Source organism: Pteronotus mesoamericanus, unplaced genomic scaffold, assembly GCF_021234165.1.
Source record: "Pteronotus mesoamericanus isolate MK-2021 breed Mesoamerican mustached bat unplaced genomic scaffold, CSHL_Meso_final contig_130, whole genome shotgun sequence".
In the NCBI taxonomy this organism is placed as follows: Eukaryota; Metazoa; Chordata; class Mammalia; order Chiroptera; family Mormoopidae; genus Pteronotus; species Pteronotus mesoamericanus.
This window is the reverse complement of record NW_026555060.1, coordinates 29023914-29045330: the sequence shown is the minus strand read 5'-3', so window position 1 is coordinate 29045330 and position 21417 is coordinate 29023914.

The window sequence follows — 21417 nt, the reverse complement described above, 5'->3', positions numbered from 1 at the left end:
AAAGCTCCCAACGGAAGAAAAACCTTCAGTTTTGTTGCTCAATCTCTTTCAGATCATCACCAAAATCACTCATTTTTACTTTGTTGAGACCCACCATTAATTTAAATATTTAAACTGTCTGGTTAGAGCCCTAAAGATGTTCCTTAACAAATATGGGTGCTTTTGGAAAAGCAGTAATCCAAGGAAGATGTTTTAACTTGGATTGGGTAATGGTCTCATATCAGAATATTGCATTTGGAGACATTTTGAAAAAGCATTTACTTTTAAAGTACAATCTCTTATTTGAAAATAGCAGAAAAATTTTGTCTTCATAGTACAAAGAATGCAGAATAAATCTTTATGAGATTGACTTGGCTATGAAAGCTTGAAGAAGTGATTCTGTACTTTGAGGACATAATCTTAGCAGAAAGGATTATTGACTTCCCAGCAGAGGAAAGGTATGTTGTTTTTATCTTCATAGAAAGAGGACACAAGTTAAACATTAAAAAAAAAACAACCCAAAACTGAGGAAAATAGATCTAAGACATAATGAAGTTTCCCAACAGAATATTAAAAAATCTGTTTTTAAAAAAGTAGTCTATCTTGCTTACTGGGAAGATGAAGTGAGAGCAGTCCAGTTTGTACTATCCAGAAATGGCAATATCAAAGTCTGAACATTTCCTGAGAGTAGAATAAGTCATGACAACAACATTACTTTGTCAATTCATCAGCAACTTTGAAGCCACTGAACTCTTTAGAGAGTAGAAGGTTGGCTTCATGGGCTAGTTGCAAAAAAAAAAAAAAAAAATGTTTTTCAAATAAAGGACATTTCGGCTTCCTTGAATTCTGCTTTTTTTTTGGTAGCAATGACTCAAGTGTGTTTAACCTTAAGTCAAACACTTCATTTTTCAAATTGCATATGCTTGTGTCATAGAAAGCTCTGGAAAGAACTCTACCAGATCTCGAGTCCACACACGTTGAGACTTGGCCCATGAGAGCTCTCTTTGTTTTATCCCTTGGCCTATTTGCTTTACTTAACACTTGCATTCAGGAACAGAAAGGGTCTACGTTCAAAAACTGCTTTGCACCCCAGTTGTTATCAACATTTAAAACATTTTAAATGGAATCCTTGATGAAATTAGACTCTCTTCACACTGATTTTTAATAACTATATAATTGCTCAGTTTTGGTGTTACTCTCAGTTAAAATGGAACAAAATATGACAGGGAGGAAAAAAAACCACCATTCTAGAATATTAGAGTGGGGGAAAATCTATATTTTTTTTAAAAAGTAGTGAAAAATAGAATTAGTTTTTTAGAGGCCTTTGCCCCCACCTGCTTTCCCCAGGATGCGCGACTAACTCTCAAGAAAAACAACTCCATGCCTGAAGTTTCACAGCAAACAATGCCTGTCCAGCAGTCTCCTGCTTACTTTTGTCTTCCTAAATCTATCCCGTGATAAACCTTGTTTCCTACACTTGACATGCCCCTCTTTCACTAGTCCCAAATCCATCAGACACATTGTGGTTGGCTCATTGTGAACAAACAGAACTGACAGTTTCCTTCCTCAGAGTAAACAGTAGTGGTACTTAGACACAGTTCAAAGGGTTTATCACCCCAATTCTTTAGGTGGGCAAGTAGGGCCAGCTCTAACTTCTAGTTAAACTACTTTATTCTCTGCTGACATTCTCAATTTTTACTAGTAGAAAAATACTGCATAATCACTCAAGCAGTGGGCTATTTTTATAGGTCCCATTTTCATTTTTTACTGCTCACTGCAATAACCAAAAACCCTGCCCCTTGTTTAATTTTATTGGTATAGATGAACACTGCATTGCATGGTTAAAGAAATGGGGTGGCCCCATGTATGCCCTGGCAGGGTATGCTCTTTGGCTTTCCCCTTGCCATTCTAATGGTTACCATATGTTGGTTAACTGGAGGAAAGATCAAGAAATGCAGGGGGCTCCTTTGGCACAATGAGACATCGAAGGTGTGTGATGTCATGCCAAGCCCTTGGAAAGGACACACTCTGGGAAAACAATGTACTACCATCAGGCAGGATTCCACGACTGCCAAGAGAGGACTAGTTCTCATGTCTCCAGAAGACAAACCATTCATATTTCCTATTGTTTCTTGAGGCACTTACTTCCTTCTGTTTATTCTAGCTTTCATAAACCAATGAGTCATGTCACTTGCTTCTGAGTCCAAGCGACTTCCCTCCTGTGGGTCATTCCAGAATGTGCCCCATCAGAGATTTGGGCAGTAGCTTAGACAGGACTTTTGTTTTGGGTTTTGTTTATAGGCTGAAATTTGTTTTATATACCTTATAAGAAAGTGCCTGGGGAAAGACCTCCAAGCATCCTTTTTGCTTCTTTGATGGCAAACTGCTCAGAACTACTGAACCAAATCACCTTGCTGCTCCAGGACTTCAAGCACCATGTTTGGGGCATCATTAGTTGATCATTAGTTTACATGCCAGGGGGATTTTCCTAACACAACATCCAAGATTAAAAATGACCCTTAATCGTTCTTTAGGTAAGAGCTGAAAACAGCCAGGAGGCAAGGTGTTCTTTCAGAAGCTTCCCCAGAGAGTGTGCCCCCAGGAGCCCTGAGGGTCTTGGCCCCCCTGGATGCCTCCATTTCTAAGAGGCAGCAGGTTTGAACAAAGGACCTGTTGACAGAGTAGCTAAGGAGCTCCTAAAGACAGCGTTGCTGGTGTCACACAAAGGTGACTTGGCCCAGGCCAACATGCTTGGAGAGGACAGGACCCCTAGTGTCCTAGAGCCTGCTTGCCTCACTACTTTGTGAGGGGAATTGTTCTAGTAAAAGCAGCAGGTGGAAGGAAGTGAGAAAATGGACACTTTATAGGCACCGTAATGTGTGAAAAATGAGAGACTTAACGTTACTTTCAGAAAGGCATTGTTTTTGTTTGTTTTTAAGGGTACAAAGAACTGACTCTGGTTCACAGTTAACCCACCAATGGTAATGCAAAATTGTTAATTACCTGGTCTCCTAATGGGATTAAGTTTTGAGACAGAACTCAGAAGAGGCAGGAGGAGCCAGCTCTGGCTTGGGGCCTTTCGCTGCCACCCCATTCCCCATGCTTTTTCTTCACATCCTACCCAACCCCACTCCATCAATATCAAAACCTTATTTGGGCACAGAGAGTCCGTAAAAGACCTCTCTGTTCTACCATCAGGAAATTTGGGGGTTAGACTTACTCCTGGCACTGACTTTGGCGAAACTTCTCATTTAACTTCTCTCTGTAGGATGCAATATCTCCCCTCTGTGAAGCAGGAAAATGGTCTGTTGGGGGGACCTCAGAGGCTCTTAAGAGGCTGAGCTGTGCTGTTTCAGCCGGCTCTGAAGATGGATGAACATTAGCTAGGGGAAAGGAGTAGGAATGAAGGAACAGGGTGAGGAAAGTGTATGCCAGGCAAAGGGCTTAAGTATAAAGTCTCTGAACAGAAAGAAGTGCTGTGTGTTCAAAGAAAGAAGGAAGGCTCTACAATCTCTCTGTCCAGAGATTGTGGGGATGTGGGGTGGGGTGGGGAGGGGCATGAGGCAAGACTGAAGCAGACAAGGGAGATGGTAACCAGACCAGAAGCTGCTTATATGAGCATTTCAAGGATTTTTGATAATGACCCAATAATAAGGAGCCCATAAATTGTCTTATACAGGGAACTGGCCAAGCTACAGCACAGCATGACCCCAACTTGTTAACATCAGAGGAGACTGACTGAGGCACAGACCTGTGAATTCCTAATACAATTTTTTTAGTTTGCAGGGATAAATATAATATCACATTTTTTTTTTTTGCCAAAAATGGGCATTCACAAAACAACAGAAAAGTTTATCATCCACTGCCACTACCACTATCATTATCTTTTCATAAAAAAAAGGGAAAAAAAAAGAACAAGAAAGGGATACCTTAACAAAATAGGAAAGAAAGGACATCTCCAAATAATGGAAATTATTTAGATTTAATTTGGTTTTATGAAGACACACTACATTGTTGTTACCATGATTACTATTTTGTCTTGGGCCTGTGAAAGCTTTCTCACAGGCTGGCATTTGTCAGGATACTGGCATAGGGAAACCATAGGTGGAGGTAAGCAGGTCTTTGGATGGTGAGGAGAAACACTAGGCTGATGTGGGTGACTTGTAGGGAGAGGAAGTATTATTCTGGGTTTGGGGACAATTAGGGATGAAGGGAAAGATGAGGGATATGAAAGTCCCTAAGAATGTTTGCAACACAGTAAATAATAAATATCAGTTGAGATTTAAGTTGAATTTGGTAACAAGAATAGCTAGTCTTTTCTAATGAACAATTTTATAGCCATTGTTTAATTGGGTACCACTTCAGATATAGCTAACAGAGGTATTATTACTCCCATTTTATTATTTCTAAATTAGAAAATTTTAAATTGCATATGTGTGTCACATTATGTTTCTATTAGACAGTGCTGTTCTAAACTGTGCTGGAAATGTTTCTTTCCTGGGATTAAGATTGTCTTTTAGGATTAACAAAATGTGTTTATACGCAGGGTAGAAAACTGTAAGTCACACCAGTGGTGTCTTCAAATACTTGGGAGCAGTGTGAGAGAGCCAGCCGTGCCTAACATCTTTGTCAATGAAATTGAAATAAAATAATTGTGTTTTAACTATGTACAGAATTTCTCTTGCCAGTATTTGTTGAAAACACAGAAGAAAAGAAATGAAAAGATCTCAATGTCAAAAAGCAAAATGAAAGAATTGCTAGCTTGTCATTGTTTTAATGATATGGCTGGAAGTAGGGATGTTGGAAAAAGTGACAAATGAGTTCTGCGGCTTTTAATGTAGAGAGTTAGTTGATACTTTTTTCTAATTAATTCTCTATGTCCCAGATAGTGACTAGAAATTAATACATTTCTTTGGTGACCTTTGTATTTGATCCATAACAAATTACTTTGTCAAATAAAAAAATGAAGTTGACATATGCATTATTCCCCATATCTAATTTATCATGGTGTTGCAATAAGTAACCTACACATTTAATTATTTATTCATTAAGAAAGCTCAATAAACTCCATGTACAATAAAAATTCTTTTTGCACAATATCCATATTTAGAAACATCCCCTTCTCCAGTTTTCTGTTCTCCTGTGAGCCTTGGGTGAGGCTAACACCTCAGGGGAAAAGATGAGACCACCCCTTACCGCCCCTGCCCCAGCCTTAGCCCCTCAGAGCTCAGCCTTGGGTCTGGGAAGCTCCTCAGGGGATAACATGGGGCTCCTTTCCTTGGCCATGGGTCCCCCGTGACTTCCTTACTGGAATGTGGCAGTGAGGCAGGCGAGAAGGGGCTCATCCTCTGGCTGCACTGTCTCTCCTGCTGTCCTGGCCCTCACAGCTACTCAGCTGTCTCCCGGTCCTCCTGCTGGATCACTGGTAGTGCTTCAGGTTCTCCAGGTAGATGGTCTGCTGGGCATCCTGGGTCTTCTCAGCCTGCTGCTGGGGAGTGTGGTCCTGCTGGCCTGTCTTCATAAGTAAGGCCCTAGCTCCCACAATGCAGAGGCAGATGGGGTTGGGAGGTCAGGCTCAGCTGATGTCCCAGAAACTCCGGGAGCAGGATATATACTATCTTGTTTTGTTCAACCTCAATCACATAGCTGAGGTGTTCCTGGGCTTGGTGGATGCTGTAGTGCTATAGGAGTGGATGGCAGTGGTGGCATCTAAAAAACACTACTAAACACTACTTCGTGGATGGTTTCTGGCATGTTGGGAGCTTGGGTCTGGCACCTTTAAGCTCCTGTTGGAACCTCTTGATGTGGAGCCTCTAGAGCTACAGGGTGAGGGTAGCTCTACGTTGCTGTCTCCTGGGACCACATGGGGCTGGGTGGTGTGGAGGTTCCCTCTTGAGCTGCCTACTCATCATAATGAAGGGCCTTGTACGTGCTGACTCTGCTCACCTGGATCCACAACTGCCTGGGAACTGACTGCTGGTCTCTATGCAGGGGAGGTAGGGCAGCACTCCACCACTCAGCCATCTGCTTCCCAGTGGCTGGGTTGCACAGGGTGATACAAATGCATGAGGTTGTGAGCTGGCAGGCCTCACTATCCCCCTGCACTGGATAGTTTCGCACTTGGTGAGCACCTTGAAGCCCTGCATCAGCTTCTCATCATGTGCGCCCAGAGGCAGTGCTGCCAGGGATGTACATCATGGTGAAGCCAATGACCTCAAGGTAACCGTCCAGGGCCACTGGGGCTGAAAGTCCTGCGTTGATCAGGGTGGCCCCAGGCATGGTGCTTGTGCAGTACCTGGGAATGTTCAGAACAACAATGCACTGGGGTTTCAGTTCTGAAACATCAAATTCCTCTGAGAGACCCCACCTGGGCAAAGAACAAGTGCACACATCCTCGCTTTGTTTTCAATGTACAGACAGAGACCAGTGAGGAGCCAAAGGATTAAAAACCAACTTTTTGATGGAATTTTGAAATCCTAAGGAACTTTAACTAACATTAACATTTTAACTTCTTTGCTAACTCTTTACATAAAGTACTATAGATTATGGCCACAATCAACAAGTGTTTCTAAAGGATCTTTAGCCCACCCAACAAAACACTCCACATGCATCTCTTGCTCACCACTGCTGATATTCTGAGCAGCATTAGTAATTGGCTTTTATCTCTGCCAAGTCAAGGTCCTTCACAGCAGGGCCCATGGAACTCCTAATCTGCATTTTTATACCACCAAACAAGTTGTGAGCTGAAAGAGCAGTGAGTCAAATGTCACAGTGAACTAAAAAAGTAAATGTCATCCACCCACACCATGACACTTGAACTAACTTCCTTGTGGTCATCTATGTTGCTAAATTGAGTGGACTCTTTCCATTGTCTTACTTGACCTTCCTCCTGTATTTGACACTATTTACCTCTCTCTTCCTTGAAACCTTTTTTCTTATCTCCAGATGCTCCATCTCTGTGTCTGCAGCCTCTCCTTCCACCTATAACCCCTATATGTTGGTGTTCCTCATGCTCTAACCTTTCTCCTCTTCTCACAGTGCACACTTCCCAAGTGAGCTTTCATGAAGAGCAGACACATCCCAACTCTACTTCTAGCTTGGCTTCCTCTCCTGAGTTCCAGAGGAAGCTGTGTAACTGTCAACTGGATATCTCTGCTGTTGTATACTCTAGGACCCCAAATCCAATAGTCAAACTGAAGACATCTTCCTCCCATTCTTTCCTTCTGTTTTTCAACTTCTATTTCTTTGGTGAACTGCATCATAATCTACTTATTGTCCAAGCAGAAATCTAGGAGTCATTCTTGACTTCTCCATTTCTTTCCACAAGCATTCAGTTAGCAAGTCCTGCTAATTCCGATCTCTTCAGAATCCCTAAGTTAGAAAGCAGGTAAATAGTAGTTAGAAAACTCCTAAAGGAATTGACTTGTATTATTCTCACTCAGAGAGCTAAATTATGGTGTATTTATACTTCTTAAGTAAAAATGAAGCATTTTCATGCAAACAACTCAAATTTACCCTCATCCCTCACCTCCCACCTTCAATATCTTCACATTGTCATCAGAGTGTAGTTTTTGAAACAGAAATTTGATTATATCATTCCACTGTTTAAATTTTTATTATATTCAGAAAATAATCCATGCTTTTTAACAGGTCCTTCATGAGCTGGCCAGGCTTTTCCTACCTACCTCTTTGGTCTTATCCATGACCATTCAAATTCTTCTCCCCAGCTCAGGGAATCATCTCGTGTCTAGTTCCCATCCTTCTCTTCTCTCTGTGCTTTCAACATGCTTCCCATTTACAGCCCCAGCTCTGACATGAATAATTCCTGCTCTTCCTTTAAAACTCAGCTGGGAAGTCATTGTCTCTGGTAGGTCTTCTGTGTTTCTCTTGCCTCAAATTAGGTATTTCTATCTCTCCTTTGTGTTTCTCATACATTCTACACCCATGCCTACCAGAGTTTTGTTTTGATCAATAATAAATATTTGATTGCTTCTCAGGCTTCTCAATCCATGAACCCACTGAGAAAATCTTTGTATCTTCAGTACCACCATAGAGGCACAAGTCAAACAGTAGTGGCCAATAAATGTTTATGGAAAGAGCTGGTGGTGGCCAGACTATGCACATTTATAGTGCATGGAAAGAAAGTGGAGAAAGGAGAAGAGGGCTGATAAAAATAGCCAAATTATTCCTTTTGTCCTGATTAGGACTTTGGGAAAGGCTCTTAGTTTTATTCTGCAAAATTCTTTCAAATCTCTGTCCAGTCCTGGGTTCTACCATGTCTAGAGAATAGTTAAAGGGAATTACATGGTTTGAGGAATCATCCTATTATTACCCTGGGTGGGATGAATGCCCAGTTATCTCTGGGACTCTGGAAGTTCATTCTGGGCTGATTTCTTTTTCTCAACTTTGTCCTCATATAATCCACTTTCTCCAGGACTCTCTTGTGATCAACCTAGCACTAAGGTTCAGGAAAGCCCAGATATATTCAACTGTCATTCTCTAGGAGGTCCATCTAGTTACAGATCTAGTGTGTGTGTGTGATTATGTGGAGAAGAACAGAGAGAGGAATGTTTGAGAGAAAGAGAGAAAGGGAAGGAGAGGGAGAACAGAAAGAGGAGGGAAAGACAGAGACAGAGAGACAGTTTAATGTCTTTTCATTCTCATTCCCTTGTTCCTCCACTCTATTTCCCATCTACTGAGTGCTAGTTAAATGCCAGGCATTCCTTAAATGCTTTATATGCATCCCATTATTATTCAGGATTTAATCATATTTATCACACATATCTAATCCTTATAAAAGTTATAGACTAAGGTTTAGAATACTGAGGTAGTTCACTTGATCATCCAGCTAGTAAACTGCAGAGCTGGATTAAAATCAGGTGCTTCTGACTCTAAACAAGTCTTCCTAACTTGTACGAAATTTTAGGTTAAACTGCTTGTAAAAATCCAATTTGAGAGTAATTGCTTTATGGATGCCATTTTGTTTTCTTTTTTTCCTTTTACCTGGAAACAGATAGTGGAAGCAATGTGTAATGTATTGTCACAAAATAAATCAATGCCATTTTAAGTTTCATATAAGGAAGTTGAATGCAGCCTTAAGCTGGGACTGATTTATTCTAGTCAATAAACTCTGAGAGGACAGAGAGCATGTACTATTTTATTTTATTATTTTATTTTATTGTTTTGTTTTTGCTCTGAACCAAATCTGATTAAAAATATTGACTCTCAACAAGACTTTATGTTATTGGTTCATAACTAAAGTGATCCTATTTTCTTATTATTTTTATCCTGATGAGATGGTCTCATGGAAATTTGCTTTTGGAGGGAATAACAATTGGTCAAAAAATCAGCTTGGGTCTGCTTTGTTATCTGGGTATGTGAGGTGTGTCAGGAAAGTATGAGACCAGCTGGGGAGAGGAAGTGATGGGGAAAGAAGCTTGGCCAAAGGCATCTAGGACAAGTCACTCCTCTGACTGGACTGTTGAGATAAATTCCAGGGTTGCCGGAATGAATTACAGGGCTGCTGAGCCATCTAGTCTCCCTAGGAAAATGTATGCCTTTTGCTCCACAGTCTTGGAGGCAGTGAACAACTTCTCTCTGCTGTGCAGCTTTAGGCCTTTGGTTAGAGATAAATTACTTGCTTAGCTAATGTACTCTCTGGTGTTAAAAAAAGAAAAAAAGGATTGTCTAAAGACATTCTGAATGACTAAGCTGTTTGCTAGAGGAAAGAGGAAGACAAAAAATTGCCCCTCATCTTTGCAAATTTGTTTTGGTTTCTTTTGAATTTTGAGTGACTGGAATCTCTGACTATAAACATATTTTGTTATGTAAATGGATCATCAGCCCCCACACAAAGTGCCCTCCCAATCCCCTCCAAAATTCCTAAATCAGAGAGCAGGTAAACAGTAGTTAGAAAATGCCTAAAGGAATTGATTGCTTTGTATTACTCTCATTCAGAGGGCTACATTATGGTATATGTTACAATTTTTGAGTAAAAAATGAGGCATTTTTACAAAGCAGTGTTTGGGAAAGTCTTTGAATTTTTTTGTTTGCATATTTGAATCAACACCGACTGAAAGCTAGGTGCTCTTTTACCTGAGTAAGGCAGCATGCTAGCTTCTGAGAGGGGGAAAAAAAAAGAATTACAAAGGACTGTGCCCTCCCTCAGAAGTTTTCAGACTTTGAGGAGCCAAGCTGTTTACCTCAACAGACTGGGGGGTTCTCAAAGACAAGATCTGTGTTTATGAAGCTTTGTTTTCCCAGCACCTGAGGTGCCTGGTACCTGTCATGCATTTCAATATACAGTGATGGATTGAATAAGTGGCATGCTCAGTAGCAGAGTAGTAGTCTATGCTAAGTGCCAAAGGAGAGGTGACTTCCAGAAATGCTCTAGAAGAAGGATGTAAAAGATGTGGGGTGAACAGAGGCTCCCCAGAGTATTTGGAGGAAAAGATTTAGAAGAGTGATGAGAAAATCATCCCTGGGGCTGGAGAAATGAGCTTGAGGGAGTGTAGGCTGGAGAGAGGGAGATTAAAAAAAATTAGAAACAAACTAAATAGTAACTACCACTTAGTTTAGGAGCATTGTAATTATTATTATTATTATTATTATTATTATTATTATTATTATTTTTCTGTTGAAGGTCAGCAGTGGGATGAGATCAATTAACCTTACTATTCTTACTTACCACTTGGAGCTTATCCTAAGGCTGACTGAACTCTCAATTCTGGTCTGAAGTGTACAAAGAACATGAATGATTTAATGGAGGACATGGATGTTACTAGAGAGAATACTGTTGGGTATGAATAGCAGTATCTTTGCCTTGAAGGATGGTGTGTCCATTCCTTTGATGTTTGTTACTAAATATTTAAGCATATTCCATTCTGCTTGACTTTTTTTTTTTTTTTTGTATTGAATGGTTGAGTCAGTTGAAGAGTTAATTTGGTCAGTGTCTGCAATGGGATGTGGGTACTTTCCATATCTTTACACTGTGAACCTGTCTTGGAGCAGAATTCTCCCCTCCACTCCCCCAAGGAATATGTGTGAATTTGCAACATGGACAGAAGTAATGTAAAGGCCAAATCCACCTCTCCTTAGTGCTGAGGTAACCCAGCAGATGACATTGGAAGCCCTTGGACTTCCAAAACACACTTCCAAATCATCCCTCTCACCAAATAAAGAAGCTATTTTAAGAATACAAGCATGGATGGAACTGGAGAGCATTATGCTAAGCGAAATAGGCCAGGGGGTAAAAGACAAATACCATATGATCTCACCTATAAGCGGAACCTAACCAACAATACAAATATGCAAGGAAACTAAGACCAGCAACACTGAAAGGAAAAGAAATCAACAGAGACAAGAGGGAAGGAGGGAGGGGGGGCCAGGGAAAGGGAAGGGAAGGGGAAAGTCAAGGAACATATAGCAAGGACTCATGGACAAAACCAAAGGGGAAGAGCTGAGGGAGGGAAGGAAGGAGGGGGCAAGGAAAAGTGGTGGGGGGGGTGGCAGAGACAAATGTATTTAAAATAAATAAATAAATGAAGTTGAAACCAAAAAAAAAAAAGAATACAATAAAATAGAAAAATGTAAATGACGAACCAAAATCAAAACCAAGGGAAAGTCCAAATTGAATCCTTGCTTCCAAGGAGCTTATAATTAATTGGGGATCCAGTATACCTCATCTACAGAAGGGAGAAAAAAATCCATATTTCTAATAGAGCAATATACAAATATATACAATCCAACAAGATGCACATGAGGTATGTAATTTCTGAAGGAACACAGAGCAAAAGAGATAAAATGTGTGCTTAAGGGAAACCCATCCTACATGTAAAATGACTTGAGTGGATGAATTTTGTCAATATGTTTGGAGACCAAAAGGTTCTGACTCAGAGTGGAAAATGAATAACTTTAGTACGAGTGAGGATAAGATACAGCCACATAACCGGATAGGGCCCAGCGCTACAGGGAGGACAGGAAGTAGGTTGTAGTTTTGCTCTGCATAACCTCCTGTGCAGAAATACAGAAGGATTTGCATGAAGCTTTTCTTTTCCATTTTGTTGGCTGCATTCAGTAATGTTAGATGAATCAGTCATGCCAACCTTTAAAAGTTAGGGAGAAAAAGATTTGAAGAGAGAATGGAGGTATTTCTAAGCTCCGCTGAAGCTTGCTGGATTAGAAGAGCTTCAACGATAATAGTATTTCTTAGTTAGCTTCCTTGACATTTGCCAACGGCCTCAGAGAATTTTCTGGCACTATCTCATTAATTCTTTCAACATCCTAGTAACACAGGATGGTGCCAAAGGTAATCTGTTATCACTTTATGGATTAGGAAATGACCAAGTGACTTTTCAGAAAATGATTATGAATTTGGTCTGTTTCAAGAAAGAAACCAAAGGTTTTTGAGTCTATTTCTGGAGTCTTCATGTTGAACTCTCTTCTCTTTATGTCTCTTTGATCAGATGTTTGAAACACCAAAAAGAAAGATAATAGAGACATTTTTGACAGATTATGATCTTCTTAGGGTTTCAGCTTTGGGCTTATTTTTTATACATGAATACTTGAATGGAAAATCTCTCAACTTCAAAAATCATCTAGATTGCCCTGGTTGTTGTGGCTCAGTGGATTGAGTGCTGGCAAACCAAAGGGTCGCCAGTTTGATTCCCAGTGTAGGGCACATGCCTGGGTTGCAGGCCAGGTCCTCAGTAGGGGACGTATGAGAGGCAAACACACACTGATGTTTCCTTCTCTTTCTCCCTCCCTTCCCCCTCTCTAAAAATAAATAAATAAAATCTTTAAAAAAAACATCTATATCATTCTAAGACCTCAATTTTCACAAGCAAATCTTTTTGTGAATTTCTTCATCCAGTTTTACATTCCCACAGATGGCTCTTTCTTTCCAAAACCACACTTTTTTACTTCTTGATTATACTGTGAGCCCCAGAGGTGCAGAGATTGTGGGGTTTTTGCTTTTTTTGTCTCCTAGTATCTAGCACTGTGTCTTCCAGTTGAATGCAACAGGTGGCATGCTTGTTTACAAGGTGAAACAGCTGCATAGGCCCCTGAGCCAGTGTTAAGTCACTTTGCTCTTTTTAATTCTGTCTCAGCAAAAGATTGGGGATAGAGGTTGAGAATAGGCCATTGCCCTCTTGATGTTATTGCATCAAGATTAGTTGAATTTCTATTAGTTGATTAGTTCATCAAGTTTAGGTGAATTTCTGGAGGCCAATACTCAGAGTTTAAAAAGTTAGAAATTTAGGCCTCTTTCAAGATGAATACAATTTCTGATTTGAACGGAGACAAACCAGTGTCCCCCCAAATTGGTCCTGTAATGGATATGAGTTCAAGCAGGATATCCAAAGTCTCTGTAGACTTCCCTCCCTCATTTCCCCCGTCCCCAATCTACATGAGACACTCTAACAGTCAGCCAGCAAGTTTGCATTCACCAGTGACCACTTGTCACTCTGGAGGTAGTTTCTCTCGGTTTTCCTGACAGTTAAAGGCTCAGAAGTATGGTCTTTTTCTGGTCTCTCTAAAGTACAGACTGCAGTTATGAGAAATAAAATGAACTTTTGCTCATAAAATCAGCAGGAAGAGAATCCCTTTTGGATCCTCTGCTCATATGACACATGACCCTTGGCCCCGTAAGAACTTTAGGAGCCTGAAGCCCTTGGGTCTTCCTTCTCTGTCCTAGAGGGAGGGCAGCTGCACTCCATCAAAGGGCCATAAACAGGTGGGGGAGGCAGAAAGAGGGAGTGGAGAGGCTGGTTCTCAGGGATTCCTTGGAGCTTTGGCCTTGGGCATTTCCCTCTTTCCTTGTCTATCCCTGGTCATTAAAGGACATTGTAACTCAATTTATTTTCTGGGCCAGAGATTCTGAACTTGCGGTGAGCAATAAAATTCATTTAAATATGGGGAAAAAATGGGACAGGGGAAGCACTCTCTATTTTTTAATTTCTGAATACTCCTGAGGAAACTTCCAAAGCTTTAAAGAAACACCAGTACTATTAAAATGCAGAAGAAGACTTGCTCTCTCTTTTTCTTTTTTTTTCTCCTTCCACTGGGCATGCAGAATTCAAATTTCTTTCTGGAGAATGGAAAGGATGGTTGGTCTCAGCTGTCCCTCCAGGAAACATAATTAAATTCTACAAGGCAGGTTTTTTTCCATTTGGTCAGGCAGTTTCATTTGTGGGTTCGTAAAGGAGGTACTGGCCTATAGGAATATGGGTCCTAGAAAAAAACTTTTGCTTCATTTAAAGTTAAAAACTTTTAAAAATTATATTCCTTTTTTTAAAAAAATCTGTGATATAGTCTCCCCTCACCACCAATGTATTTTTTAAATTTTTGGTTTCACTTTGAAATCTACCTTTTGAACTGCGTTTGTTTCCCTTGGCTACCTGTGGTTTGTACTAGTTTTGTGGCTGGCATGTCACTTTGGTCACCTTGGCGATGTGAAATATTTGCGCAAAATAAAACAACTCTCTGATTTGCCTTTGCACCTTGTTGGAAAAAGATGAACTTAGTGTATACTTGTCAAAACCAGAAACCCATTCTTTTTTCCATCCTGCCAACAGGGAATGAATTGTGTCCAGGTTTGTACTCCTCAAACAAACAACAATGACCTGTCTGAATCACTTGGTACTAATCTAATTAAATGATGTCCCTCTTTTCCTACTTCCACCCCCCAATCTGTTGTTCCCATCCAAGGTCAGCAAGAATTACAATTATCTTTCTAATTTCATTCCTGAGGACAAATAACAGCATGATCAAGAGCAGAAATTCTGGAGTCAGAATGACTCTCCAACTGTGTGACTTTAGACTCACTGTTTAACTTCTCTGACCCTCTGTTTATTCTTCTATAAAACGGGGTTATAGAGGGACCTATGACGTAGGGTCATTGCAAAGGTTAAATGAGGTGCAGTGTGTGGGCTTAATACAATGCCTGGTACAGAATATTCACAGTTATTATTGTTATTATTTTTAATATTAATCTGAACAACATTAGTCCCAAGAGATACTTCCTGAAAAAGAAAGCCATGACCAACTAGGGTGGAGAAATGATATGTATTGATCCATCTATTGGTGAATCACAATGGAATTAACATAATAAAGCCTCTGAGAAGAAGAGTTAAGAAATCTGTTAATTGTATTTAATCCAGTTTTTACCCAAATTATTTGTATATGGAAACTCTTTTTTCTTTCCATTAGTGTTCTTTGGAACACACTTGGGGAAATCCTGAACCAGTATGATTTTTAACTCCCACCTTCACTCCCAATAATTACAGTTTGTACTAATCCTCTGTAGAATTGATTACATAGGTATGTAATAGACTAGCTCCACAACTTTCACAAAAACATATGTCAACCTAAGAAACACAAGGGAACATGCACTGAAGACCACCTGGGAATATGATATGCTAATTGGTCCAAAATGCTTTAACCCTTGTTTTCTCTTCTTCCCTATAAAATTTATGTTTATTTTTGATTAGCTATGCCTAAAACAAATCTCCAATTTTTACCCAATTTTTGCATATTGATATGAACTAACTCCAGGTCTCATTCTTTGGAAATAAAAATGTAAAGTGTAGAAGTGAGTGGCCCTTCATGGAAGATTCAGAGGTATTTAGATAGCCAAAACCAATGTATCCAACAAAATATATGGACCTCCTTCTTAGTCCTGTGCACTGACCGAGTGACAGTGCTGCAATGTATTATAGCTTTATAACAATGGATTCACTGTTCCCTGTGGGTCAGGCCTTCTGAAGTGACAAGCACAGTAGATAGATGCAGAAACACACTGGTGCCTTTCTGCTGTCTTAGCTTTCTAAATCCAGCTTCTTGAAGCCAATGGGATCAAGAATAAGCATCACAGAAACAATGGAAGTGCCTTTTTCTTCATCTGAAAAGGTTTAGGACAAAGGCTGTGAAGTGAGCTCTGCACCAGGATTAGATGGGAGTGAATGTGTGGCTGAGAAATTAGAACAGGATCAGCGTGAGCTTCAAAAAGAGGGACTGGGCATGGAATGTGACTGTGTGTGTCCATGGGGAGGGGCTTCCCTATCGGGACTGCCGTCCCAGGCTCTGGCTCCGAGTCACTGAGAAGCAAAGCATGTATTCTAGTTTAGGTGACTTGGGATTGCTAGTCTTGACTGCAAATATTGTGTGGCAACATCTCTATCATCGCTATTGAATATATGAATTAGGATCACATGCTGATCTTAAAGTTATGGTCACTCAGCTCCCAGGAAAGAACTTAGAAAGCCAGTCTTGCCATTTACGAGCTGTGTGGGCTTGGGTGTTTTTTTCTTCTTTGAGATTCATTTTGTATATTTATAATATGAGGGCTTAGAATAAGCCATTTCTGTATTTTATTCCTGAACAAAAAATTGGGATTGTATGACTGGAGCAAGGCATCAGATTATTACTCTAGTTTCAGGAATTGTTGCTATTTGTTAAGTACTCACTGTTTTTTCTGAGGTGATTTTAAATTTCCAGTATGGCACGTGTTAATTTGGAGCTCAGAACCCCACTCCTAACCATGTTCATGCAACCAACTGACTTGGTGATTTTTAACAATTTATGCCCAAAGTTGCCACAATAAATAGTCTTTGTTTAATCAATAGCACAGTTAGTAGTAAAAATGTCAACAGTTTAACAACCCACCAGGTACTTTTTCTAAGCTGCCCGAAAGGCAGACACAGCCTAATGTTATCAATTTAGATCTTCCATCTAAATCCAATATTTCCCTCCAGTCCCAGTGTTAGAAGGGGGCATATGTTTGCTTCTGGCTGGAGGAGACAGGTGGAAGGATGCAACCTTTTGTCAAAATGGGGCCAAATCTCTGGAGATAATATAGGAGCTTTATTTCTTTTTCCTTTTTTCCCTGTGTGATGTTCTGCTTGTTCTGCAGTCCTGTATATAAATGCCTGAAAAGACTCCTATAAATGAAGACTGTGTTCCTCTAAGGGAGGCCAAATTTACAAACAGAATCCTTAGACCAAAACAGGCCTTCTGCAGCCCTCGTGTGTGTGTGTGTGTGTGTGTGTGTGTGTGTGTGTGTGTGTAGGGCTGGGCGGGGTGGTGTGGGAGTTGGGGGGGGGGGCGTTACGGAACTCTATTTGAGGATCACCTTGGCCCTAAGAGGTAATTGCCTATAGATGTTTGTCTCTTAATGCAAGAAGGAGACTTTCTTTTTTGTTATTCTAATAGTAATAATTGAGTGAAATAATGCACCTCTTGGGGCCTAAAACCTGAGTCCTTTATAAGACATTATTTTAAAGGGAATGAGGCTCAAAGCTGAGCTAGAGGTAAATAGATGTTTACTTGAGGACTTACCCAATTAACAAAACTGAGAAAAAATTGACATGTAACATTATATTAGTTTCCAGTGTACAACATAATGATTTGATATTTATATATGTTGTCAAATGATCGCATGAGTCTAGTTAACATTCATCACTGCCAACTTTTTTTAAGCCATGCTGTCCAAGATTTTAAGAAAGTTATTCCCATTATAAAAGTCAAATATGTTAAAATTTGTTATATCCATCAGAAAAGTTTGAGTTAGAATACATGAATAAAGGAATTAATGGATAAAGGTATGGATGGATGGATGGATTAATATCTACAAAATGAGCTCAGTCTTACAAATTGTCATCCATAACCACGAATCCTGAATGTCTTTCCTGCAGAATTTGACCCATTTCTATTATATTCACACCATTGATTATGGTACTTTAATCTCTGACTAACCCTGGGTGGTCAAGGATCACCTACTTCACCCATTTTCAGAATAACACAAAACAAAATGGAACAGAAGAGACATGAGTGGGGCAAGTTTTATTTCTCTCAGACCTTCTGTCATGACTTTCCTTAGGTCCTAGCCTGATTTTCTGTAATCCCCAGTCATGTAGTTTAATACCTTTTATCATGATTGTACTCAGAAAGTTTCTTTTGTACTATAGATACTATTCTTCTCCAAATAAGAGTGTTCAACTAATCGCCAGTGGAGAAGCAGAATTTCAGTGGAGAGTAAAAATTATTCCAAAACTGTTTTGAAATTCTTATTTGATTTAGAAAATGACTCATGTTGAGTCTTACAGCATGAAAGACACTTAGAAAAACCCCAGAAATCTCCTAAATGAGTTTGTGTGCTCAAGAGACATACATATATTAAAAGAGGATGTGATCCAAATGTAGACTAAAGCTTTTGGAGGGTAGGAGTTAGACCCCATAACAGGTGCTTAGTTCACACTTTTTGTATGAATAAATAAATGATGTGTTTTAGATTACTCCTTTATTTGAGCTTATAACAGCTTATCTAGAGTCCCCTTTTCTTCATATTGCTGCCGTGTAGTGGTGGAAATTGGCATTAAACTATATCTGAATATGCAATTACAATTTGTGAAAAGTACTGTGAAAAAGAAGAATAGGGTACTGTGAGAGAAAATAATAGGGCATGGAAGTGTAAGGACATATTTCAGATTTAGATATTCAGCAGAAGTCCCTGAGAAAGTCACATTTTAGCTGAAGTCTCAAGAACAAGGGTAGGAAAAGCAAGGAGAATAGAATGGGTATTCCATGCATTAGAACTGTGAATGTGTGCAGGAAGGATGATGATGATAAAGAGTTTGGGGTATCTGGGGAGCTGAAAGGGAGCAGGTGTGACTGGATCCTGAAATACAAGGGATGGGGACAGGGGACGTTGCAAAATGAGGCTGAAGAAGCAAAACAGGGCTTCCAGGAGGGGCCTCTTGGTCCACATAAATGAGTGGAAATTTTATTATAAGAACAATGGGAAGTCACAGAAGGTTTTGCATTGGTGGTCAACCCCGTGCAATTCATATTAAAGTTATTTATACTCCTTGGTAGCTGTGTGGAGAATGAATTGGAGGTGAGCAAGAACAGAAGTAAGGCCGCACAGGAGACTGGCAGAATACCTCTTCCCAGATTTCTCATGTGGACAATGAATGAGCTGGCACCATTATTGAGTGGGGAAAAAATAGTGTTGGGGAATTGGAGGGAAGGTCTGAAGATTTGAGTTGGAGTCCAGGCTCTGTGACTGATTCTTTGTAGATTCTTAGACAAATTACCTACATGGGTAACTTGACTGGAACTCAGTTTTAGAATAAAACAAACAAACGAACAATTCTGGGTTGCATGGAGATTAAATTGCATAGATTTACATAAAGAGATTCATACATTGCCTGCCAAAGCAGCTACTTGTTTTCTTTTTTTTCTTTAGAAGACCTTTCTCCCCTTATCCATCTGGCAAACTCCTAACTCTCCTTTATAGCTTGCCCACCACACTCTCAGTGATGCCTTCTCTGATCACTGAATATTTAAAGATGTCACTGAATTTCTCTCAGCACTGATATAATTACAAAATTTTTAAAATTCATGCTATTGATTTTATTGGTGTTGATTTTATAACCTAAATTATATTTACTACTTATATGGTTTTGTTTAGAAATTATTGCAATGAAAAACTATTGCTAATTTATTCCTATAAATTAATGTTTATTTCTATAAACATCTTAAACATTCATAAATTTTGTTCATATACATATTCTTATATCTCTGATTATTTGGAGGAGAAATTGTTTTGCTGTGCATATTATTATTTTATACATTCTTATGAAGGTTTAAACATTATTTTAAAGATCAATAATATATTTTTTTTTAAGGAAAAATGCTCTATTATTCTTTCTTCAAAATTTGCTTAGAAAATGAATGGATTAACACAAGAAAGAGGATCATTGGTAATAGCAAGGAAGGGACCTTGGTATTTTCAGTTTATAATTACAGTTTTTTCTAGACTTTCTATTGTTATCTTAGATATCCTTCAATGCCTACCTCAAGTTCTATATGCTTCACAAAGTCTTCTAGTTTGGTGGTATAAAATATTCCAACAAAATCTGTTGTGCCATAGAGTTGTGTCTGGGAATGTGGTTGCCAGTAAAAAATTGTATTTCCCAGGTGCCACTGAGGGTCATATGACAAAGTGCTTGCTGGTCAGTGGAATGTAACTTCGAGTGATGTCTGCCATTCTCAGGCCTTACACTGTTGCCCATGTGCTGTTCATTCTTTTTCTACTTTGAACTGGGGCACTGATAAGATAATAACAAACTTTGACCATACAGATGAAGACAATCACATCCAAGAAGGACCACATAACAGTAGAAGAGTTTGCCTCCCTGCTCTGGGCTATTACATGTTCCATGGATTCTGTGGTGCTATAACAGACATTATAGTCTGGAAAGATTTGTTATGACAGTTTAGCCTTTTACATAAACAAATCCATTTTCTGGTCTCAATTTCAATCAGTGTTTGCCTCTGCTGAACTTTCATAGTATTTTCTGTTTGAATCTTACTTAGTTCTTTTTGTGATTAGGCAGCATGTTAAAGGAGCACTTAGTATCCCCTAATAATAATTAATTACATTTCCATATTGTTTTATAGTTTACAAGGTTTTATTTTTACATTTCTTTGTGCATTTAATCTTCACAAAAAGGAGATGTTGGAATTCATTTATCTAGTCAACATTTACTGAATGTCTTTTGTGTACCATGCAATGGTCTGGGTTTTGCAGGTACCTTAGGAGGCTAGGCTTTTATCTTGGAAGTGATTTCACTTAAGGACAAATTAGAAAGAGAGATAGGAGTCTCAGATAAAATATTGTTATCATGACTTTTTTTGCATCTATTATCTATGATACATGTAATCAAATGATGTACCCAAAGTTGCACAGCTCGTTAATGCTGTATCCATTGGACCGGTACTACTCAACAGCAAATGGCAAACTTTAGAAATTTAAAACTTCTAAAAGTTTATAAAATGTATTTTTAAGACAATTCAGGTAATATTTTTTGCTTTCATATTTTCATCCATTTTCTTTTTGTAACAGTGAGTCAAAGAACAAAATCATATTGATCTCATCAAGTGAGGCTGTAATTCAGTCTGTCAACATTGAGTTTATTAAATTCTTAGAGCATGGAGAAGTAAGTGTTTTTGGTAGTAAAGTATTGTAGACTAGTAAAAACTTGAGCCAGTCTGAAAACAGCCCCTTAGCAATAGTTGAATTACATTGTTTCTTAGAATACTTAATATAGCACTTTTTACGGCTCTAAGGCTGATGGATGATTTGATTTCTTCCCAGGTCACCTTGCTAATACAGAGAGGCAGAAGCATGATAACAGCCTGTGATGGTAATAACAAAATAAAATATATGACAGAGGAGGAAGAATTACTGGGGAAAATGATGGTGTGTGGACAGGAGGAAGAAAATAACATGTTGGGGTTTCGAGCGGGAGTGGGAATAATAATCAAAATAACCCAAAGCTTGTGGAAAATAAGGGGAAAAAGGGAGTAAAAAAGGACTTCAGAGCTAGTGAGACTAAGTTTAGCCCAAAATAAAATGACATGGAAAATAGAGAA